The following is a 26,259-nucleotide window of genomic DNA, read 5'->3' on the forward strand; positions in this document are numbered from 1 at the left end:
ACATTTCCCTCTAGACAGCAACAAATACAGGAATGGTGGGTGTGACAGTGAACTTATCTGCATTCTTCTGCATTTAAGTAGCTTTTCCTCTGTAGGAAGAAGGAGAGGTAGCTGACACTTAGTCCTGAATAGGGAGTGACTGGCCCACACAAAGGGCTGACTGCCGCGTACTGATTGTCTGGAGCCAGGGCTAGGACGAAAGGTTAAGGAAGAAAGGACTTTTGTGCACTTGAAAGACCCTTCTTTGAAGTCATCCCACTTCAAATGCACAGCTGGGTATAAGTACTGGTCCCCTGACCCTACCAAGACAGTACAGTACTGGAACTGTAAAGAACTCTGCCAGGAGTGATGACTGCTGTACTACACTTTGTCACTCTGCTGGACTGCTGCCCTTGAAGAGCTGCTTTTGGATTTGCTGATCTGCCCTGCTGCCTGCTGATCTCTGCTCTGCTGCCTGCTGGTCCTTCCCAGCTGAGGTCAAGGACTGGACACATCTCACCTGATCCCAGAGTGACTACAAGGGCTTGCTGGATTATCCCCTGTTTTTTCTGCAGTCTCAGGGACTTGAAAGCCTGCCTGCAACCTTGAATCAGCGCTTGGACTCTGCTGTGGGTCCTTCTCTACCAAGTGGTACCAATCCAGTCCTGGGGCCATGAAAGTGAGTATCTGTGCTGCAACCCCCAAAAACCAACGTATTGCCACCATTGCATAAATGGAATCATCGTATCCCTCCTCGATGCTGATGCATCACTGTTGCTGCTGAGGATGAGGACTCTACAGCACTGACCACATTTCAGAACTCAAAGGTGCATGGTCTAGGGCCTGCCCTACTATGCCGATGGTGGTGTTATGCTTCCTCATGCCTTTGTGTGCTAAGTCCCTTTGTGGAAAAGCCCATCATTGCACTCTGGTGGTCACATTGTTCCTGCCAGTGCTGATGAAAGAAGGGGTTTTTCATAAGTGCATAAAAATGCGTGGTTGCATCCAATTATGAACACATGTTTACATGTGCTTTACTATTATATGTGATAGGCCCCACACTTTTATGGTGCTTGCTTTTCTTCTTCAGGAACAATAGAGTCAAGGAGGACTACATTTCCCAGCAGGCTCGTTTGAAGCCATGTTAGGTGTGGGAAGCTGTATAAATCCAGCCCCGCCCAACATCCTGTGCTCACTATTCATTTGGGAACCTGGTGATCGGGAGCAGCTTTCCCTCCCGTTCGTTCTTCAGTGCTGGCTTGCAGCTCTTCTGACTACTTCCTGTTTCTGCAGAGGTTGCTTTTTCTGTCTGCCAGTACCTAGGATAATTCCTTTCCAGTTTCCGCTGCTTTCTTCTTGCCGGATCTCGCAGGACCTTTGTACCTTTGCACAGGGAGTTTTTCCTCATGCGCTCTCTCAAAACAGACCGTGTTCTGCATGGTAAGGTTTTCTATTATACCGCTAATGGCACTCATAGGATGAACAAGTCATTCTGGCATTGAATGTACAATAATAACCTGCCAGGGAGTGTACAATACTATTCTGGCATTGAGTGTATATTGTTGGATTCAGCACACGTGTCTCTTCATGTGCTGACATGTAGAGTTGGGTTGTATATTTTGCTTTTATTTTGTGAGGATTTGATGCTTGAGCTAATATGGATCGTGGTGGTGCTGAGTGTGTTGTGGGTTGTGTGTGAGGAAACTCCTCATTATTGAGGGTGCTATACATTGGGAGCATTTTTGTTTTGAATACGAGTCTATGGTACTGAGAGAACAATATTTACATATATAATACATGTTCTATTCGCTCACAAGAAATTCCCAGTGAGTGGAACCCTTTTTTGTTGCAAGAAGGAATTGGTGAGAATCCAGAGAACTAGAGTTTATAAGTTGTTTGTTGTCCAACTAACTTTTTCAGATCTCCTTTCCCACATTTCCCTTCCCACACCCTTTCCCCCCACCTGGCCACTCTAACATTCTATGCTATAGCAGCATTCAGAATTGGAGCTGCCTGGAGGTGGGCCTTGCAGAGCCTCATGTGGATCCTGAGAAAGTGGCGCTCACCTTGACACCGCATTGCTCAGAATTGACGAATACCACTCTTCCGTTTGTATCACCTTTTCATCGTTGGCTGCGCAGCTCAACGATGACGCATCGCCTTCATCACAAAGGGGTTGATGCCGCATCTCTAGGACATTGTGTTGACAACCGTGTGGGTCGACAACTGCGGATCCCTTGGCTGCCCAGATCAGAATCAATGCATCGTCTTTCCATCGATCCTTGATGGCAACAATGCCCTCCATCCAAAGGACTTTCTCAGCAGGCCTCGCAGGAGTCCTGTAGCCAGCCTGCTGTCCATCACAGTCGGCCTGAACTTTTGATTTAGCCCAGTCAAGCGTGACCTCAATTGACCTCTAAGTGCCTTTGACTTCTAAGCACTACTTATTTATTCACCTAAAATTCATTACTGCTGTACTACTTATTCGATTTTTGTTGTTTTGGTCTTGTACTCATAAAAATATAATCTGTTTTTCTAACCAGGTGCCCCTGCTGTCTCACTGGTAGTACAGTTGGTACAGTCAGAGGGTTTTCCATCTCCTGTGCCTTTTTTCTTCTTAGTAACTGGATGGGCCATTGTTCCAGACTCCAGCCCTTTCTGACTCCCATCCTGAGCAGCTATGGACCTTGTGTAGCACAGATCCAACCAGGTAACCCCAACATCTTTGCATGAGCTTTGAGTGCCACTTCCTTCCAGATAGTATGCTCAAGGTCATTACCAAGCAAACAGTCCTCAGACATCGGAGGGTACAAAGCAACCGTCAGAAGTCCTTAACCCCTTGTAATTCTATCTGTATATAAGCAGTGATTCCATCTTAACAACTGTTTCCATTTTGTGCTTAGCTTAGCTTCAAATGCCGTCACATCGGTGGCACAGGTATTTTTCCACACTCAGCTTGTTTTCTGCATTGAACGTGTTTTCGCTCTTCTCATCAGAGAAGGGGACATATCATGGGGGATGCAACAATGATAAGAGTGTACAAGGACGAGAATGTTCATAGCAGAGAAGGGTATGGCTCTGACTTGGAAATGCACATTGGGATATGGCTAATCCTTTTGTGTGTTTTCCACACAGACCAAGTACAGCCAGCGCTTGAATTTCACAACTTACTCAAAGGGGTTACCAGAACCTTCCTTTTGTGCTTTTTTAAGGTACATCAGGTGGGGAAACTTGGAACCGAGGCACAAGGAAGTCATTTTTGAGGGTGGAGGACACACTGCTCGAAAATAAATCAAAGTCCATGTGAGAATATTTTTCCTGTCTCAGTAGTCCAGGGTTCCACAGCTTGATGTTAGCAAGGACAAGGATGATGTTAGATTCAATCCCCATTGTGATGCATTTTTATTCCTTAATTTTCTAGCTTTGCTGTGTGCATGCATAAATATAAATATATTTATCAATTATTAATCAACTCTGCATGTGTTTCGCTGCATTCAAGTTAAATGCTCATGTACATTTTTTTTATACTTTCGTTTGAGACCTGGGAAGTGCTAAATAAATTCATTACTCAGACTAGGAGTGCAGCATTCTTTGCGTTCCCTCTTAATTTGAAGCTAAGCAGAACAACCCCCCACTCAAATGGAACAAGGACCACGAGATAGTGACCCTCTCTACTGTTAGCCACCACAAACTGGTGGAATGCATTGGGAATCACCTGCTTTGGTTGCACCATCTGACTCCTTACATAGTCATGCTGGCACCTATATCCCTCAAATCCATGCCCATTGATGTTGACCGATTGCCTATACTTTGTAACATTTGAGGGCACATGGATCTTAGGAACCATCTCACTCTCACCCAGGGACAGTAGGACAACCCCAGTGAACTCCCCCTCTTTGACTGGGACAAACTCCTTCCCAAGCACTACACTAGCCACCCCTGGAGCCTTTCCTCCAGTGGGGGGTAGTGCTCTTTTTGAACACTTGGGGCCCCATTTACTCATGTTTGCCATAGGGCGGCACAGCAAGTCACTTTGCTGCACTGCCCTGCTTCAAAAGGAAAGGGCAGAAACATGCCATATTAATGAATGCATTCCTGCCCCGTCTGCCTTTGCCGGTGCACAAATTGGTGCCTAGCGCTGTTGAACCCATGGTTCAAGGGTGTCTGCACTGTATGCACACTTGTTTTTGTGTAGGAAGGGAAAAACAAAGTTATTTTTTCCTGTTACGTCTCCCCTGGGGAGGTGCACAGTTTTGATGCATTCACAAGTTTATAGATTCTTGTAAATCTGGGAATGTGTCAAAACCCATGGGTGTTGCATGGGAAAACCTTCTGCAATTCCCATGGAACACCTCATTGAAGTAGAGTAAGGTTGGGGGTTCAGGTGAGGCACTATGATCTAGCTAGGAATTGAGTCAACAGTTCCAGATGGTGTAGGCAGACTCAGTCCTCTTGTCCTGAAGGTCTCTTGGCCTAATATGCAGTCCTACCTTTTTAGTGGGAACCGTATGACAGGGGATTTTAAGATGCAAAACAGTGACAGGTCCAAGGGGATGCGGTGAGATTTATGGCTTGAATCATTGACTGAGGTAGCAGTCTGCCCAGGTTAGGCAGATTGGCTTGAAAACCACCCACTTAGGGAGCCAATAGACAAATTGCAGGAAAGAAGAGATCAAATTATGTGAAGAGAGACTCTGAACGAGGCAAAAGGCGGCATTCTGGAAAACCTGGAGCCACTGCAGTAAATAATCTGGCAAAGTAAAATAGAATGAGTTGTTATCATTTAATCTAGAGTATAAAAATCCTGAACAATTTAATAGGTGACCCTGAAAGAAAAAAAACAATCGTCAGGATCAATAAACAAAATTAATCAATCCAAGTAATTTGAGCTTTAAAGGATAGATTGGAACCAAAGTAAAAGTCTAGGATTTTGGCAGTCTTAGTGAGTACAGGTGGAGAACCAAAATCTGATGGCCATCATGATCAAGACCATGTAGAGAACTATCAGCATAAATAGAGAATCTCGGTTTTATTGCCATTTGGTTTTAGGACATTTTTGTGCATGCACCTAGATACTGCTGAGGTACAGTCGAAAAAGCTGCCTTAGTGTCCGTGGCATTATGTGAGAGAAAAATTATCATTTGGGTGTCATTGGCATAAAACATTATGTCAAACCAGAAAGATCGCATGACAGCTGTTAAAAGTGTAATATAGTCATTGAAGAGAGTCAAACCTAATAGACCCCACGAAGAACTGGTTTAGATGAGGATTGAAATGTGGGTTATAACAAAAACATTGAAATGGATTGGAGATAAAAGATGTCAGCCATTTCAGAGCCTTTAGGCAGGTATGCACTCAAACAAGTGTTTAATCAAAATAATATGATAAAGCCTGTCGAATGCCACAGACAGGTCTTAAAGAACCAGAGAGCTGAGCCCTCCGCTTGTAGAATGGACCTCATGTCATCCACAAAGGCAATCAAAGTTGCCATCAACTAAACAGTAACTCTGCAAGGACAATTACATTTAGTCTAATCACTCTGTGAAAAAACATCTAGTTAGTCAACACACCAAAACATATCACAAGTACTCACATCTTAACCGTTGTTATTGATGGAAGGAGCGGTGCTTATAGCCTACTTCCCATTTGAAAATGTTTTTCGTTGGTCCTGTGTGTATTGTATCAGTGACCTTCTTCTTGATTAACACCTGTATATTCGTTACAACAGAAAGGGAAATATTGACTACTCAATGTTAGTTGATCTGTTGTGTCCCTTTAATTCCAAAACGTAATCGTTGTTCCTCTTGATTGGGCACTTATTGAACACCCAAACTATTTTGTGATATCATCATGTTGCAAACTAACTCTTTCTACTCACCATCTTACACCATGTTCCGAGCACTAAGAGCATGAGGAGATTGCTGTCCGTACATCTTTGTCTGGTTCACATATTTGTCTTAACAACACCGAACAATCATACACAACCTCTAAATCTTCTTTTGTACATAGCTGATGTTAACACCACAGACTTCAGTGCCCTTGTGTTGATCATGAAAATGCCTCGTTTCAACAGCAGGTGTAAGAACGAGAAATTCTTGCTTGGTGGTGTTATGGCTCAAGCATGTTAAAATCACTTTGGATTTATACTAGCGAATGCCGATGTTATAACTGGTAGATCTTGTTCTGCACACAAGTTCAACGTAAACAATACTTGGTGCCAGTATTCTTCATATTCTTACGTACATTAACATTTGGTTTGATAGCTCTACACAGATATTAGAAACCAACAAAGAAAAAAGCGAGCACTGACTGGTCTTCTACTGAAGCATCCTTAACATATAGAATCCCTGGTGTGCGTCATAGATAGAAAATACTTCAACCACTTGCCAGCAAGTCGAACTCCAAACTGACTGCCTTAGAAATCAATAGAAAGTAGACAGCTGTGATGAATGCTTTGAAAATATCCACAAGCATCAGAAGGGATGGATTTTGGACATTTATTGATTCACAAATGAATGTTAGGATGATTAATGCTCTGCCCTCCTTTCTATGTTTGGCCCAAATAAGACTAAAACTTGCCCTGTATATTATTATCAAAAAACGGGACTAAAATTGAGTGGTAGCCATTTTCGCCAGACATTTTAGTAGAGCTGTATGTTAGCAACTGATTTATATATTTTCGAGTCCAGTAGTCGCCAGTGGATGATTTAAAAGATCAACTATGGAGCCAGAATGGGCATTAACAAGCTAGACCAATGTAGGGTCTATTTCACCCCTCCCCCAGACTACAAAACAACCTGAGATGGTGATAATAATGTGACTGTCTTATGGTAGGAAGAGAAGAAATAAAAATAAACATCCGGGCTCAGAAATAAACCCCTGTCCTCACTCTCATTTCTGCTTGCTGAGTCACCTTGATCAAGAAGGCATCTGACACTGTGACACTGAATGCAATGCACCACACAGATTGTCACACAAGCTTCTTTAGTGACATAAGTTACTTGTTAATGCCTTGTGTGCTTTGTAAGAAAGTGAATATTAGCTGGGGCGGATGAGATCCACCACAAGTAATAAAATCATTACCTTGTCAGGTCCAATGTAAGATTTCAGTTATTTAAACCTCAGCTCAACCCCTGGTAGGTATGGTATGCAGCCGACAGGCATGACTTAAAGATAAATTTGAATGTTTTCTTTAGGAAAGTGACAAAGTCCCTTCCTACAGTGGGACTTTAATTGTTTTCACACTTTTTGACTTCCAGACTTGTAATGGGACCAATTCAGTTTGTGCATATGGATGGGCTCCATCACAGTCATCCTGAAATTGCACCTTGGTACTGGTCTACAGCAACCATTGACTATCATTGCTGCTTTACCTTTCTAGGCACTTTTTTTCACTTACATCTTTAAAAATACATATTACCAGTTAAGTTTGTTTGGTTTTTGTCATTTTGCTTATTCAACGTTCCCCTACTGTTACAAGTTGGAGTTTTTTTTTTATTGTGTTGAGTCTCCAACCTTTTTACTGTTTTGGTACTTTTAACTATTTCACACATTTTCTTAAGTTTAGTAGGTGTGCTGTGTGCTATAGATACCAGTGGTTGAGCTTAGGTTTAATTTACTGAAACCATTATCGGACCTGGCGTGAACAGTGACTTTATTACTTGTGGTAGATAACAACCACCCTAGTTAATAATACACTTTCACATGAAGATGCCTAGCTAACCAGAAGAGAGAATGTATTTGTGTCTATCCTACATTGGAGGGATTGGAAGCCACCTATGGACACGAGGATGTTGGTGGGCAGATCTCTAGTCTCCATTCATAATGTTTGCCTCAACACAAGCACTGTCCAAATTACTTCTCGTTTCAGAGGTAAAGGCAACCCTGGCTTCTCCAAATTTAAGGATTCAAGAGTTACCATAACCTTAATCTATGAATCACTAATTTCGTATTAGATATGCATAGCACAATCTTTCTGCACAGCACATATAATACAATCACATGGCACATACCCAAGAAATTAGAGGGCCCAAGTTATGTGCAACTAAACAGCTTTTTACAAAAGAAGCAGTTATTAGTAATCCTTTTCCCAGAGGTGCAGTTAAAAGGTATCTGACCGTCAATATTCATAAGCTGGCATGCTCATCACTCTCTCTACTTTGGCCACAGTTATGGTACAGTGCCAAAACTCTTTTTTGAATCAAGATACATGTGCTCTTCCAGTGATATTACAGAAACTATGTGGCGCTTCTCCAGCAAAATGGAACAACATATGACACTTGGGAAAAAAACAAAGGTGCATATTTACAAGTCCCTTGTGCCGCCCAAGCGCCATTTTATTATGCTAAGGCAGCATCAAGGAGGCCTGCTCCCCGCACCAGATCTACAAAGTGGTGCAATACAAGCCTTGCTCCACTTTGTTACCCCTTGCGCCACATTATGCCCGCGGCACACATAATGCATGCAAGGGGGTCATTCCCCCGTTAGGAGGCCCAGAAAAATGGCACAGTGAAGTTTACAAGATTTCACTGCTCCATTTTTCCCATCATTTGTAATGCCTGCCCAAGGCCGGCATTAAAGTGATGCTCCCATTGTTTCCAATGGGCCTGCCTAGGCATTGCTGGACTAGCGGCGTAACTTTTGGTGCTAGTCTACCAATGTGCCGCAATAGTGTCAACAATGTTGACTCTGTTGTGCTAACGTGTGCCATGGTGTGCCGTACGGTAAATACGGTGCTACCATATTTACATTGAGGGGACCTCAGGGGGTGCAAGAAAAGTGCCACATCATAGATGGTTGGTCAGAGTTTGTAAATGCCAGGACCGCGAAAGAGTGTAGCATCAGGAGTAAACAGTTTATTTACTTTACTCAAAAATCATTGTAGGAAGGCAATAACACTTTCATTTAAATATTGTGCTTAAAGTATGATACACATTAGGATGGTACCTAAAAACTAGTTTCAGGTGGCCAGATAGGACCTAACTGGTATTAGGAAGATAATCGACCACCATTTCTTCAAGAGACCCCAAGAAACAGGAAAACCCCCGTCTCCGTGAATCAATCATTGTTATAAGAACCAGCAGAGAATGCAGGATCAGAAGACATATACAATCTATGGCTCATAACCTGACCTTGTAAATCTCATAACGTCACGCCAGGAACATCACTTAAGAATGAATAGTATATGTAATGTGTGCTCCAGTTATCCCTTAACCTTTCTACAGTGTCGTCATCATTCACTGCATAGACATGGCAAATGATTGGGACCCATTTCCCACCCTCAGGCATTGCACATCACCTTACTACATAGGGCAACTCTACCTAATGACATCTCTAATACCATGACAACTCAGAGGACCTTGACCTGTATATCGATCAAACATTTTCAACCCCAGTACCTTGTTAATTGGGGCAACAAGTTCTCTGCGGCAGAAATGGGGGCACATCGATGATACTCACGCACCGAACTCAAATACAAATGCAGAACATCCTCTGTACACACATCTCTGTAGCTACTCAGGCAGGCATTAGCCTGCAGACACTTCTGCATATGGCAACAGCTTTACAACGCCACACCAGTGGCAAGTGAATACCTCATAAATGTTTAACAGGACAACAAGTTATTAAAGCGTGTTTAACCTTTACAAATTTAGGAGGGCATACGTTCTTGTTCGGAATGATTTACATAATTATGCTATTCGTTAAACTCCATTCTGAATGTCTGTTGTTATCAACTTTCACTTTGAACATCTAACAAATGTCAGTTTGCCATCATCTGTGCTAACTTGCTGTTCTCTGAACAGCAACAAAATTCCTAACACCTCATGGAGAGAGGAATTAAGACGATTAGCATGTGCTATGAAGGTCTGATTTATTGATTATAGTCGGAGAAGCTATACAAAATGGCCACAGGGACTGAAAGTTTTGGCTATCAATACAGTCAAGGACCGAACATTCTTTTTTGTTAACAACTTGGCAGCCTGACAATCTAGCTCCGTATCTTGTACAACTGGCAACGGGCATATAAACAGAAAACATGTTAATAATGTCTGGAGAGAACTGCAGAAATAGTAAAGAATAGCATTGGAAAGTAACTCCACTTTAGAATTATCTTTAAAACACTGAGAATGAAGGCGTCCTTAATTGAAAACATGCATAAAAAACTTAACTTAGAGATTGTCAAATAAGAGCCTCTGATAGCCTATTTTTAAGAAAGTATTTAAAGTGAGAAATGTGCGCTCAAAAACCATTCCATTTGTACAACTGTGATATAATTGTGAGGCACCACTTAAAAAAAGAGCCGTGTGTACCAGGCGCATGCGTATGAGGCATTGTAAACAAAAGAACGTCAAAATATAGCTTGAAATCATTGGTTTAACATAGGCAATTAGATCTCTGCGTGTTGGTCATATGGTATGCCTGAAATACATGCGTTATATTGGCTGGGACGAATGTGTTATAAAGACCGACAAGAAACATCAGGAATCACTGAATAGAAGTTCATACATCTAATTGCCAGTTACGGACATCTGAATAAAACCAGAGTTCCTCCAAACCATGTACTGTGCAATATTACTTTGTGTCATTTGCCAGTTTAAAGTGCACAGAAGCCTCAGTATTGCCAGCTCAGCATTTACGCCTAGCCCAGAAGTATGCCACAAGAATGACCGCCCCTCGCTGCTTGCTCTGTTAACCGTAGGTGTGTGGCAGGGTAGACGCGACTACAGAGACCACAACTGATGCCTGATACCAGAGATCCTGGGCAATTTAGCTATGCTGAGAGATCTGCTGCACTAGCAAGGCACCAGAAAAAATATGGCACTATGTTCTGACCTGCAATTTGGGGGGAGCTGTTTTTGAATGTGCTTTCAACCTTTTGTGCACATTTCTGCTTGTGAACGTTTCTTTTTCATTGAGTTGACAGAAAACCCATCCCTTTTCGTTTTTCCACAATACTGTCAGTGTTTTTTATGATCAGATTTAATCTTCCTTTTTACTGGTCTACTCTTTTAATGACTTGAAGGTGACTAGCTCACTCATTCCAAGATGAGTGATATATATTTTTCTTGTACCCCACTTATCGCATAGCAGCCAGCCACTCTTGATGTATAATGATTGGTAAAGTGGTACTCGGGAGAGACAATTGGTGAAGGACAATGAAGGCAGAAAGTTGTCCATGTGATGACATGCTCATGAGAGCACGAAGAATGACATGCAAGAAAGAGCTGTGAAGAGCAGTTCAGTGATAAACGACTTTGCTTGATTAATGTGCTTTACCGAGGACAGCTATGCCTCAGTCAGGGACAAGACCACAGTCAGCCTGCATTAACATTCGTTTTGCAGTAACAGAGAAAATGTGACTTTAAAATTACACAAAAGAGTTTCCTATTTTTTCACTTGTTTCCTAAATGTCATGTTATTTTTTTCATTTTGTGGGTGTACGTATGCATGAAATAAGGTGTTTCTAAATGCTTCTTATTTGATGTATCACAATTTCTATATACTATTGGTTTGTGATAAAGTTACTTTATTAGTAGAGATCTGTCATGTCACATTCCGCCATGTCGAGAGTGTGCCTTTCACTGTCTGAGACCTATAACATGTGCCCTTTTTTGGAGATGTGCCAGACGTTTCTTGCTTTCTGAACTGAAGAGACTCCACATTAGTCTGTCTACTTGAAGTATACATAGGAGTCTGACTCACAACGATAAACTTACATTTCTGTGTAAGATTATTCTTTTTTTATGATCACACACCAACAATGTATTAAGAACTTTAAGCCTGCAGAGACTACACAGTCTGAGCACATAAAATGATAAAACAGGTCTATCTTTTTCTGTGTGGTGTTCTCTGCCCTGACCACAAAGTCTCCACAGTTGTAAATTAAACTCTTTCTTTGTGAATACTGAAAAAGAATAAACTCATAGAAAAGTTTAAGTTTACCTTTGCAAACAGGGCCGTTGGAGTTTTTTTCACCATTTGGACTGTGCAGACTCTGTGCTAGTCTGTCTAATGAATTATATTAATACTTTGCTTGACTTTTGAACTAAGCAGATTTATGGTAGTATTTTGCTAAAATAATTTTTAGCTCCAGCTGTTCACTTGTTTTGAAGATACACGTTATGTTATTACCTCCCGCTATTGGTATTATTTAGTGCATTATTTATGTTGATTTGAACTTGACTAACTACTTTTTGACATCTACAATGATTCTTACATTTAAATAACCTTTATGGTTTTGACTTTTGTCCTGTGAATGTTTCCTTTAAAATTAAAGGGCCATCGTCTATTAAGAGGATATGGCCCTGATCCTGTATCTGCACCCATTTAATTTAATACTGAAAAGCACTTCCAGCATTTTAGTGGACGAAATTTTCAGAATTTAGGGAGAAAGAAGTTACATTACTTGAGTATTAGAATTATGGATTTCCTTGCACACTCGAAGCAAGAAAGAACTGTTAGTGCGTTGTTTAGAGTTGTGTGATTTGGAGTGAAATCAGTTATTTTGCATGCACTTTATTATATACAAGTTCTGTGTTTTGCTTTGCACGTGCGTCAAAAACTGCATTGCATTGTACAAATTGCTAAAGTTGTTTAAAGTATGATTTTGGTGAAGAGATATTGTGATTTTATGTCATCTATTTGCAAATGTTTTTGGATTTATGTATAATGGTACAGATGTATGGAAATCTGTGATCTCAAATTTAAATTACAAGGTTGTCTGCAGAATAAAGTTGTGTGGTGTCATGCCAGTTTATAGGTTAATGTCATGTGAAACCCTAGATAGCCTAGTTGTGTTTGAGAACCAACCTGCCACTAATACTGGTGTTTATTCTGTGCACAAGGATAGACAAGCTAACTCTGAGATTAGGTTTTTGGTTGACAAGAGTCTATCTTGGTGTGATACGAAGCACTTTAATGTTGTCCCCTTTCTATGGTGAGATTGATTGTCCATCCTGTATGCCAGTAGGCTAAGGTGTTATTTGTTTTGGTTATTAACATTATTTATTTCAATTCTTGCCTTGAAGTTGTTTTGAGACTGGTATCGTGTTTTGGTAAGCTAGGTTGAGATGACAATGGGTACACTTTTGAATAAGTCTGTGATTTCCACATATGTGGGAGAGGCACTGCCCCTAATTGGTAATCCCACCAATAGAATGACAGACTCAGATATGCATACCTGCCTGTGGCTTGAAGAGATGACTAAAGTCACGGCTGATTTTAAAAAAAAGTGCAATTTCCAGTGAATGGTGCATTTGAATTAAACACCGATCTCCAACCTGTGCAGTTTGAAGTTTGAAGCCTTGAATGAGTGGAGCTACACAGTAAGTTAGAAAAAAATTGTCAGGCTATACAATTGCATTTAGAGATAAAGGCATAGTGTCAGCAGGAGGCAGGTATTTTGAACATTTCTGAGACACCACCAATCCTATTCTTTACCTGAAGCACATTGACGTGACAATACCAGTTCTCCCACATATTCTGTAGGTCGCAGCACGCCCGTTCTGTAGCGCAATGATAGGAACCCAATGATGAAGCAAGCCACCAAGGGGTAACCCTGGTGGGTGAGGGTTTTTCTGAAAGAACATCTTTGTTTCCTTGTCGATCCTGTGGGGAGTTCCCTCCTGCTGGGTCTTTATGTAATGCTATAAATCAAATTGCACAGAATGGGATGACACAGTCAATGGTCCCAGTCCTACTGGCCTCTTTGCAGAACATGCAGAATCCAAGGCAATTCATTTAAAATAAGCCTTCAGCTCAGGTCATGGAACAGATTTGTAAATTAACATGTAGGCATTTCAGCCAAATTAATCATTTCCCCAAAACCTTGGGCAATTAATAATACTTTTCCACAATTTTCAGCTACACTCGGAGTTCCTACAGGACTGAGACACACCCAATGACAATTTCTGAGGGGAGGGGGTACATTTCTAGAGGTAGCCAGGATGGTCCTTTTGTGGAAGTAGGAGTGAATGGTCATGCAGAATCATTTTTGACCAATACACCTGCTACCTACTCAACTGTTAGGCTGGTGGAGGTTCCTAACCTTCTTCTCTTAGGGGACGAAACCAAGTTGTAAATATAGCAAATATACAAGTGACTAATAACTTGTCAGCTAATGTCTCCATGAAAACTAATTCAACTATAAATAATTGTGAACATTTTATCAGAGAGAGTTAACTTGTTGTATCAAGATCTCATGTGTAAAATAAACTGTGGTATTTACTGTACAGCGGTTGATGCCTGCATTCAAACACCAGATGAGGCCCTAGACTTCAAAATACAATTACAGTAGACAAATGTTATGTTGCCAGTGCTCACTTCAGGGGACATACCTCCACATTTAAGGCATACTGTGAATAAGGAGGTTTGGGATTTTACTTGAAAAGAAATTGAATTGATTGAAGTGTATTGTAAAACTGAATGCAGTGTATCTCCATGTTCCTAAATACAGACTTACTTGTGAAGGAGAGGAGGGAATTTCACCTGTCATTGATAAAATTATTGAACATGGCTTTTTAAAAGAAGTGCTAGGGAGTCCGTGTACCTGTCTGATCATGGAAATAAAGAAGTGAAATGGGAATAGTGAATAGTAGAAGATCTGTGCATAACTAATGAAATATTGATCCCATGTTGTCCCTTGGTATCAAATCCTGCAGCAATGTTTCTCCAGAAACTGAGTAGATTAACACAATAGATTTTGACATGCATTTTTTTTACCTATTTCTCCTCATGAGGAGGGTCAGTATTTTTTTTGTGGTCAGATTCTGAAATAATATTCTTTTTTGGTGTGGAATAACTCAAGGGTATATGGAGAGTCCTTTATTATTTCCCAAGTACTGAAGAAGGATGTGGAAAGTTTAAATTTGACCTGTGAGTCAGGGCTGATTCAGTTAATCGATATCTTGAAGATAGCAGAAAGAACACGAGAGCACTGAAGACTTGATACAATTACGCTACTGAATCACTTGATAACAATGGACAAAAAATAGACTTGCCTAAAAAGAAAGTGAGAAACGTGTACAAAGAAAAATATCTATGATTTTGAAAAATGAACGTACCAGCGACACATAGAGAAGTGAGTATTTCTTTTTTTGGGAGGGACTGGTTGGCTGTGTCATCAATGGATTCAAAACTTTTCCTTGGTTGCAAAGCTTCTACAGAAGTAGACTCACAATGATATAGGGGACCCAGTGCCCAGGGGCAATAAATGTATGCAGGTCTTAACCAGTTTGTGCAGTACTCCTGCTCTAGCAATGCCCATTTACAACAATGACTTTTATTATGTCATGAAAGAGAAGGGTGCTGTTTTTATTTTGACACAGCAACATGGAGCTGCTAAGCGATCCTTTCCATATTTCTCTGCAATACTGGAATCAGTAGCCACCCCTCTGCCTGGTTGCATGAAAAATATTGCAGCATAATCTTCGGCAATCATTCAGAGTCAAACAATTGTAAGGGGGTACACAGTCATGGTGTTTGTTGCACATGCAGTTGAGATAATGCTGACTCTCGACCTCAGCATCTCACAAAAATGTACTTGAATAAGAATGAACAAATAATTTTTGGAGCAGAGAATGTTGTAATGCCCTGAATTCTACCACACTCTTGCTTTTGCCAAAGGAGGATGTGGGAGATAAGGCAGTTGATGTGGATCATGATTGTTATAATGTGACAAAAGGATAAAATGGAATTGTAATTTGGCAGACAAGACCAAACTGTGTGACCAATGAATTGAGTATAACAATCTACACAGACAGCCAATATGGTTTTGGGATGGTACACCATACTGAAGAGTCGAAGTCACTATATGGTTTTACGGCATCACCTAGCATTCTCATAAAAAATGGACATAACATTTTAGATTTACTTGCTGCTCTGGAAATGCCCCAAAAAAATTGTTGTAAAATGTATTACACACAAGACGGGAGATGTCATTTGCATATTGGGCGATACATTTGCAGATGAAGGTGCAAAGAGCTGTGCTTTTGCATCTGGTACATTAGAGCTGAGTGAAACTTCCAAGACAAAAGAGAGTAAAGTAAACAGCTTTTGTAAATATCAGTTCAAACAGTGAAAGATTTGAAGAACTTTCAAAGTGAGGGGTTGGGAGATGAAAGAAAAGGTTGTGAAAAAGCAGCATGTTTGCAAGAAATAGATGAACTTTGGAAGTCAACAGATGGTAGTGTTGTGTTACCAGATTCAGTTCCATTAGAAATCGCACGATTCATGAACATGCCTAAACATATAGGACTTAATAGCAAAACTGTCATGTTTAAAATATATTGGATTAATCCTCATTTTTAGATGATTTCTAAGGATCTGTGTCATGGATGTATCACCTGTTAAAAGTTTAAATGTTGGCAAAAAGATGAGTTACCGTGAATCATGTGCAAAAATCAGAAGGTCATTTCACAAGAGTGCAAGAGATGTCAATGTGCAATAGTTTGTGTTATATTTGGGTGATTGTCTGTTTACTTAGCAAATGGATTGAGGTGTTCCCAACTAGGAGTTGTAACACACTCACTGTAGCCAAACTATGGCTGGGTGAGTTGATCACAAGGTTTGGCCTACCAACATCTTTGGAATCAGACAGGGGAACTCATTTTAAAAATAATTCTATGAGAGTCCTATGCAAGGTACTGAACATCAACCAGAAATACATTTGTAGTTACCATCCAGAAGCATCAGGTATAGTGGAAAGGGTCAACAGTTGAACAAAATCAAAATTGACCAAAGATTGAGCCTCAACTGTACTGAAATGGACAAATGTCCTTCCTTGGGTTCTACTATTTTGCTAAGAATGAGAAGTACATGCAATAAAAGCACAGGATTAACTCATCACAAGGTGCTGACAGGAAGGGCCATGAGGATTCCTGACATACATTCAGCTTTTCTTCTGAATATTGCTGATGATCTGGTTATGGATTACTGCAAAGGTTTGGCTGATTTGGTACTCTCTATCTCTCACCATATGGAACTTGTAATACCTTCAACAAATTAAGAGTCCTGCCACAGCCTGGAGACTTGGTTGAGGTGAACAAGCACATTAGGAAGATGTGTTTGGAGCATCACTGGAAAAGTTTGTGTTAAGTATTCTAGGTGACAAATACTGCAAACTGTAGAGGCTTGTCAGATTTGATCCACATACCTCACATGGAGAGAGTGAAGACTGCAGTTAAAGAACTGATGGCACAAACCACAAATTCACAAGGCCAAATTCAAGCTTGCTATGTGGACACAGAGGGTGGTGGAAACAAAAAGCTCAAGAAAAAGAAAAACAAGGATAACAATAAGAAAAATCAATAACGAAAAAAAAAACTTCACACACTCAAACTCTAAAAACCCCAGGAGCAAATAAATATGGTCCAGTTGTGCTGATCAAGAAACAGGTGAAGATGAAAATGAGGTACATGGAGCAAGTGTGACTGACGATGAAAGCTTGATGCAAAGTGACTGGTCTGAATGTATGAGAGAAAGATCTGAATGACAAAGATCTTGAAAGGTCTTAAGTGATAAGATCAACAAGAGAAGGAGTGACAGACAATAAATATGCAGTTCCTAAATGGGCATATCCAACAAAGATTGAAGAAGAAAGAGAGATCTGACTGAGAGACTATCGGTTTCCGTTTAACAACCTCCATAAATTGAAATGAACAGAAAATGAATGTGAATGACGTTAAACAATTTCCTTGGGGAATAATTGTAGGAAAGTACTGTCTTTCTTGGCATGTTACCCCCATTTTTACTTGTATGTCAGTAGGTTTTGCCTGTCTCACTGGGATCCTGTTGGTCAGGATCCCACTGCTCATAGTTTATGGCCTAATGTGTGTGTGTGTATAGAGCTTATCTGTGTCACTGAGGCTCTACTAACCAGAACCTCAGTGCTTATGCTCTCTCTGCTATTAAATTTGTCACTATAGGCGAGTGACTCCATTTACCAATTTCAATTGGCACACTAGACCCCTCTTATAAGTCCCTAGTATATGGTACCTAGATACCCAGGGCATTGGAGTTCCAGGAGATCCGCATGGGATGCAGTATTTCTTTTGCCACTCATAAGGAGCTCAGACAAACCCTTTCACAGGACTGCCACTGCAGCCTGTGTGAAATAGTGCACACATTATTTCACAGCCATTTTCACTTCACTTAAGTAACTTATAGGTCACCTATATGTCTAACCTTCATTTAATGAAGGTTAGGTGCAAAGTTACTAAGTGTGAGGGCACTCTTGCACTAGCAAAGGTGACCCACATAGTTCAGGGCCAATTCCAGGAACTTTGTGAGTGCGGGGACACCATTACACGTGTGTACTATTTATAGGTCAATACCTATATGTAGCTTCACAATCGTATCTCCGAATATGGCTATGTAAGGTGTCTAAGATCATGGAATTGTCCCCCCATTCCAAATCTGGTATTGGGGAGCCAATTCCATGCATCCTGGGGGCTCCACCATGGAGCCCCGGTACTGCCAAACCAGCTCTCTGAGGCTTGCACGGCAACTACAGCTGCTGCCACCTCACAGACAAGGTTCTGCTCTTCTGGGGTCTGAGCATCTCAGTCACAGGAAGGCATAACAAAGCATTTCCTTTGGGAGCAGGGTGTTACACCCTCTCCCTTTGGAAATAGGTGTTACAGGCTGGGTAGGGGTAGCCTCCCCCAGCCTCTGGAAATGCTTTAAAGGGAACAGATGGTGCCCTCCTTGCATAAGCCATTGTACGCCGGTTCAGGGACACCCACTCCCTGCTCTGTTGTGAAACTGGACTAAGGAAAGGGGAGTGACCACTCCCCTGTCCATCACCACCGCAGGAGTGGTGCCCTGAACTTCCCCAGTGTGTCCCAGACTTCAGCCATCTTGTTTTCCAAGTTGTGGGGACACTCTGGAGGCCTCTAAGTGGCCAGTGCCATCAGGCGACGTCAGAGACCCCTCCTGATAGGTCCATACCTGATAAGGTACCCAATCCCCCTGTCAGTGCTATTTAGGGTCTCTCCTGTGGGTTCTCTTCAGATTCTGCTTGCAAGTTTCCATCAGGACTCTTCTGCAACTACTACTTCATCTTCTGACCTCGGATCGACTGCAAACTGCTCCAGGAACCACTGTAACTGCAACAAAGTATCCAGAAGGGCTACTTTTCCTCTGAAAGTTCAGCTCCAGCCAGCAACCGCAACAGTTTCCATGGTGTGCATGCTCTGGGGACTCTCTATCTTCACCCTGCACCAGAAGGACTGAAGAAATCTCCTGTAGACTGACAGAGTCACTCCCCTGCTCAGGCAGGCACCTTCTAAGTTGACAACCAGTTCTCTTGGAATCCTCTCCTGGCAACGAGCGTACTCCTTGGAACACAGAGGGTGGACCCCATCGACACAGACTGTCCTGAGGTCCTGCTGTCCCAATTTGGAGGAGGTAAGACCTTGCTTTCCCTGAGAACGACAGTACCCCTGTGCACTGCGTCTTCTTCACCTCCTGAGGCCTCTGTGCACTATTTACAAAATTTCTTCATGCACAGCCTGGCCCAGGTCCCCAGCACTCTATCCTGTGATGCTCAACACACTTGACTTCCGGTGGCGTGGGACCCTAATTTGTAGTGCTGCACCAATCACATTTTGCACCTCCTTTGTCCCCATGTCCTGCAACTCCCTTAGGTGCTGTCTGATCTTCTGAGGGCTCTCTGAAGTGCTGGGAGTCCCCTCTTCCTCCTCACACAGAGTTGAGGCCTCCAGGTTCCTCCTTGGTCCAGAGAGTGCCACTTTGACGCAAAACACCAAGGCTTGTTTTGGAAAGTACCATCTTGCCTGGCATGTTACCCCCATATTTCACTGTATATATGGTGTTTTAGTCTATGTGTCACTGGGACCCTGCCAGGCAGGGCCCCAGTGCTCATAAGTATGTGCCCTGTATGTGTTCCCTGTGTGATGCCTAACTGTCTCACTAAGGCTCTGCTAACCAGAACCTCAGTGGTTATGCTCTCTCTGCTTTCCAAATTTGTCACTAACAGGCTAGTGACTAAATTTACCAATTCACATTGGCAGAATGGTACACCCATATAATTCCCTAGTATATGGTACTGAGGTACCCATGGTATTGGGGTTCCAGGAGATCCCTATGGGCTGCAGCATTTCTTTTGCCACCCATAAGGAGCTCTGACAATTCTTACACAGGCCTGCGACTGCAGGCTGCGCGAAATAACGTCCACGTTATTTCACAGCCATTTACCACTGCACTTAAGTAACTTATAAGTCACCTATATGTCTAACCTTCACCTGGTGAAGGTTGGATGCAAAGTTACTTAGTGTGTGGGCACCCTGGCATTAGCCAAGGTGCCCCCACATTGTTCAGGGCAAATTCCCTGGACTTTGTGAGTGCGGGGACACCATTACACGCGTGCACTGTACATAGGTCACTCCCTATGTACAGCGTCACAATTTTAACTCCGAACATGGCCTTGTAACATGTCTAAGATCATGGAATTGTCCCACCAATGCCATTCTGGCATTGGGGGGACAATTCCAGGACCCCCCGGGTATCTAGCACAGAACCCAGGTACTGCCAAACTGCCTTTCCGGGGTCTCCACTGCAGCTGCTGCCAACCCCTCAGACAGGTTTCTACCCTCCTGGGGTCCAGGCAGCCCTGGCCCAGGAAGGCAGAACAAAGGACTTCCTCTGAGAGAGGGTGTAACACCCTCTCCCTTTGGAAATAGGTGTGAGGGATGGGGAGGAGTAGCCTCCCCCAGCCTCTGGAAATGCTTTTATGGGCACAGATGGTGCCCATCTCTGCATAAGCCAGTCTACACCGGTTCAGGGATACCCCAGCCCTGCTCTGGCGCGAAACTGGACAAAGGAAAGGGGAGTGATCACTCGCCTGACCTGCACCTCCCAGGGGAGGTGCCCAGAGCTCCTCCAGTGTGTCCCAGACCTCTGCCATCTTGGAAACAGAGGTGTTTGTGGCACACTGGACTGCTCTGAGTGGCCAGTGCCAGCAGGTGACGTCAGAGGCTCCTTCTGATAGGCTCTTACCTCTCTTGGTAGCCAATCCTCCTTCCTAGGTAGCCAAACCTCCTTTTCTGGCTATTTAGGGTCTCTGCTTTGGGGATCTCACCAGATAACGAATGCAAGAGCTCATCAGAGTTCCTCTTCATCTCCCTCTTCATCTTCTGCCAAAGGATCGACCGCTGACTGCTCAGGATGCCTGCAAAACCACAACAAAGTAGCCAGATGACTACTAGCAACCTTGTATCGCTTCATCCTGCCGGCTTTCTCGACTGTTTCCATGTGGTGCATGCTCTGGGGGTAGCCTGCCTCCTCTCTGCACCAGGAGCGCTGAAGAAATCTCCCGTGGGTCGACTGCATCTTCCCCCTGCAACCGCAGGCACCAAAAGACTGCATCACTGGTCCTCTGGGTCCCCTCTCAGAATGACGAGCGTAGTCCCTGGAACTCAGCAACTATGTCCAAGTGACTCCCATAGTCCAGTGACTCTTCAGTCCAAGTTTGGTGGAGGTAAGTCCTTGCCTCCCCACGCTAGACTGCATTGCTCAGTACCACATGATTTGCAGATGCTCCGGCTCCTGTGCATTCTTACAGGATTTCCTTTGTGCACAGCCAAGCCTGGGTCCCCGACACTCTAACCTGCAGTGCACAACCTTCTGAGTTGTCCTTCGGCATCGTGGGACTCCCTTTTGTGACTTCGCGTGGACTCCAGTTCACTCTTCTTCCAAGTGCCTGTTCAGGTACTTCTGCGGGTTCTGCCTGCTTCTGTGAGGGCTCCCTGACTTGAAGGATGCCCCCTCTGTCTCCTCCACCAAGTGGCGACATCCTGGTCTCTCCTGGGCCACAGCAGCACCCAAAAACCTCTACTATGCCCTTTGCAGCTTGCAAGGCTTGTTTGTGGTCTTTCTGCATGGGAACACCTCTGCAAGCTTCATCGTGAAGTGGGACATCCATCCTCCAAAGGAGAAGTTCCTAGTCCTCCCCCCCCCTCCTACCTCTTATGGCGCCCGTCCGCGCCTGGCCCGCGCCCAGCGCCACGACCCCTGGTCCCCAGCTCCCCCAAGCCCCGCTGATCCGCTACGACCCCACCACCCTCCACACCCTCAACCCAGGGCGCTCCAAAACCTGCTTCCTAGCTCACCCCAAACGCACCCATGGACCCTTCGCCTGCAACTCCTGCAAACGCATCTTCCACCACGCAACTACCACGACCACAAGCCCACGCGCCATCAACCACCTCAAGTGCATCCTGGTCAACGCTCGTTCCGTCCACAAGCACGCCGTTGAACTTTGGGACCTCCTGGACTCCACAGCCCCGGACGTCGCCTTCATCACGGAGACATGGATGAACGCCTCCTCTGCTCCAGACATCGCTACCGCCATCCCCGAAGGCTACAAGATCTCCAGAAAAGACCGCACCAACCAAGTAGGAGGAGGTGTCGCCATCATCTTCAAAGACTCCATCAGCATCACCACCTCCACCGAAGACCCCCCCCTCGCCGCTGAACACCTGCATTTTCAGATTCGCACCGACCCAAGGACCACCCTCAGAGGATCCCTCGTCTACCGTCCTCCCGGACCTCGCGCCTCTTTCAGCGACGCCATCGCCGACTTCATCTCCCCGCACGCCCTCGCCTCACCGGACTACATCCTCCTAGGCGACCTCAACTTCCATCTGGAACAAAACAACGACCCCAACACCACCACCCTGCTCGACAACCTCGCCAACCTCGGCCTCAAACAACTGGTGAACACCGCCACCCACATCGCCGGACACACGCTCGACCCTATCTTCTCCGCCAGCAAACACGTCTTCTTCAGCCACACCTCTGCCCTACACTGGACCGACCACAGCTGCGTCCACTTCACATTCCGACGCGAGACCTCCCACCTCCGCACTCAACCCATCCCTCGTCGACAGTGGAACAAGATCCCTGAAGAGCAACTCTTCTCCGCTCTCGCCGCCAACCAACCCACCCTCACCACCGACCCCAACGACGCAGCTCTCAACCTCACAAACTGGATCTCCAACTGCGCTGACAACCTTGCTCCCCTCAAACGCACGCATCGACAGACCAACACCAAAAAACCTCTCTGGTTCTCTGACACCCTCAAAGAATCAAAGAAAACTTGTCGTGCCCTTGAGAAGGCCTGGCGCAAGGACCACACCGCTGACAACATGACCGCCCTCAAGAACGCTACACGCGAACACCACCACCTGATCCGCACTGCCAAAAGGAACTTTTTCACCGACAGACTAGACAAAAACAGCCACAACAGCAGAGAACTCTTCAGCATCGTCAAAGAGTTCTCCAACCCCAGCGCCAGCGCCAACGCCGACACGCCCTCACAGGATTTGTGCGAATCCCTCGCCACTTTCTTCCATCGCAAGATCAGCGACCTCCACGACAGCTTCGGACACCAGACCCAACCATACACCACTGAACCCGCTTCCCCGGACATCACCCTCAACAACTGGACCCACATCAACACGGAAGAAACCAAATCCATCATGAACTCTATCCACTCCGGCGCCCCTTCGGACCCCTGCCCGCACTTCATCTTTAACAAAGCCGACGACATCATCGCCCCGCACCTCCAGACCGTCATCAACTCTTCTTTTTCTTCTGCTACCTTCCCCGAATGCTGGAAGCACGCTGAAGTCAACGCCCTACTAAAGAAACCTACGGCTGACCCAAGCGACCTGAAAAACTTCCGCCCCATCTCTCTTCTACCTTTCCCAGCCAAGGTAATAGAAAAGACCGTCAACAAACAGCTGACCACCTTCCTGGAAGACAACAACCTGCTCGACCCTTCACAAACCGGATTCCGAACCAACCACAGCACGGAAACCGCCCTCATCTCAGTCACAGACGACATCAGAACCCTGATGGACAACGGTGAAACAGTCGCCCTCATTCTCCTCGACCTCTCGGCTGCCTTTGACACCGTCTGTCACCGCACCCTAATCACCCGCCTACGCTCCACCGGGATCCAAGGCCAGGCCCTGGACTGGATCGCCTCCTTCCTCGCTAACCGCTCCCAAAGAGTTTACCTCCCTCCGTTTCGCTCAGAACCCACCAAGATCATCTGCGGCGTACCTCAAGGCTCATCGCTCAGCCCGACACTCTTCAATGTCTACATGAGCCCCCTCGCCGACATCGTACGCAAGCACGACATCATCATCACCTCCTACGCCGACGACACCCAACTTGTACTCTCCCTCACCAAGGACCCCGCCAGCGCCAAGACCAACCTACAAGAGGGTATGAAGGACGTCGCAGATTGGATGAGGCTCAGCCGCCTAAAGCTGAACTCTGAAAAAACGGAAGTCCTCATCCTCGGCAACACCCCGTCCGCCTGGGACGACTCCTGGTGGCCCACGGCCCTCGGCACCGCACCGACCCCCGCAGACCACGCCCGCAACCTCGGCCTCATCTTGGACCCTCTTCTCACCATGACCAAGCAAGTCAACTCCGTGTCCTCTGCCTGCTTCCTCACTCTCCGCATGCTCCGCAAGATCTTCCGCTGGATCCCCGCCGACACCAGAAAAACCGTGACCCACGCCCTTGTCACGAGTCGCCTGGACTACGGCAACACCCTCTACGCCGGGACCACCGCCAAACTCCAAAACCGCCTGCAACGCATCCAAAACGCCTCGGCCCGCCTCATCCTCGACGTACCCCGCAACAGCCACATCTCCGCACACCTGAGACACCTGCATTGGCTCCCAGTCAGCAAAAGGATCACCTTCCGTCTTCTCACCCACGCACACAAAGCCCTCCACAACAAGGGACCGGAATACCTCAACAGACGCCTCAGCTTCTACGTCCCCACCCGCCCCCTCCGCTCCGCTGGCCTCGCACTTGCTGCCGTCCCTCGCACCCGCCGCTCCACGGCGGGTGGGAGATCTTTCTCCTTCCTGGCGGCCAAGACCTGGAACTCCCTCCCCACCAGCCTCAGGACCACCCAGGACCACTCCGCTTTCCGGAGACTCCTAAAGACTTGGCTGTTCGAGCAGCGATAACCCCCCATTTCCCCCCTAGCGCCTTGAGACCCGCACGGGTGAGTAGCGCGCTTTATAAATGTTAATGATTTGATTTGATTTAGTCCTCTTCTTTCTTGCAGAACTCCAAGCTTCTTCCAACAGTTGGCAGCTTCCTTGCACCCTCGGCTGGCATTTCCTGGGCTCCTGCCCACTCTCAACACTGTCGCAACTATTGGACTTTGTCCGCTTGTCTTACAGGTACTCAGGACCGGAAATCCACTGCTGTTGCATTGCTGGTGTTTGTTCTTCCTGCAGAATCCCCCTATCACAACTTCTGTGCTCTCTGGGGGTCGTAGGTGCACTTTACACCTACCTTTCAGGGTCTTGGGGTGGGGTATTTTTCTAACCCTCACTGTTTTCTTACAGTCCCAGCGACCCTCTACAAGCTCACATAGGTTTGGGGTCCATTCGTGGTTCGCGTTCCACTTTTGGAGTATATGGTTTGTGTTGCCCCTATACCTATGTGCTCCTATTGCAATCTACTGTAACTTTACACTGTTTGCATTACTTTTCTTGCTATTACCTGCATAATTTTGGTTTGTGTACATATATCTTGTGTATATATCTTATCCTCATACTGAGGGTACTCACTGAGATACTTTTGGCATATTGTCATAAACATAAAGTACCATTTTTTTTGTAACTCTGTGTATTGTGTTTTCTTATGATAATGTGCATATGACTCCAGTGGTATAGTAGGAGCTTTACATGTCTCCTAGTTCAGCCTAAGCTGCTTTGCCATAGCTATCTTCTATCAGCCTAAGCTGCTAGAAACACCTCTTCTACACTAATAAGGGATAACTGGACCTGGCACAAGGTGTAAGTACCTCTGGTACCCACTACAAGCCAGGCCAGCCTCCTACAGCTTGTTAGAGGAATCCAGTGCCAGAACTAACCTGCATCCAACTTCTCTCCATGGGGCATCCAGTGCATTATACAGGAACCTGCTGACATCTTCCTTAGGGGCATTTCTGCAGTCTTCATCCAACCGGGGACTCTTCTTTTGCACCCCACTTCTGGGATTGCAGGGGCTCCTGTCCTTCCTGGAACTTCTTTCGACTTCTGGACTTGGTCTCCTTACTTTGCAGGTCTTCAGGTCCAGGAATCCACCATTTGTTGTTTGCAGTCTTGCTTGGTTCTTGCAATAACCCTAATCACGACTTGAAGTGTTTCCTAAGGAAACTTGCAGTACTTCACTCCTGCTTTTCTGGGTTCTGGGGTGGGGTATTTTACTTATCTTTGC

This window comes from Pleurodeles waltl, chromosome 2_1 (genome assembly GCF_031143425.1).
Source record: "Pleurodeles waltl isolate 20211129_DDA chromosome 2_1, aPleWal1.hap1.20221129, whole genome shotgun sequence".
NCBI classification, from domain to species: Eukaryota; Metazoa; Chordata; class Amphibia; order Caudata; family Salamandridae; genus Pleurodeles; species Pleurodeles waltl.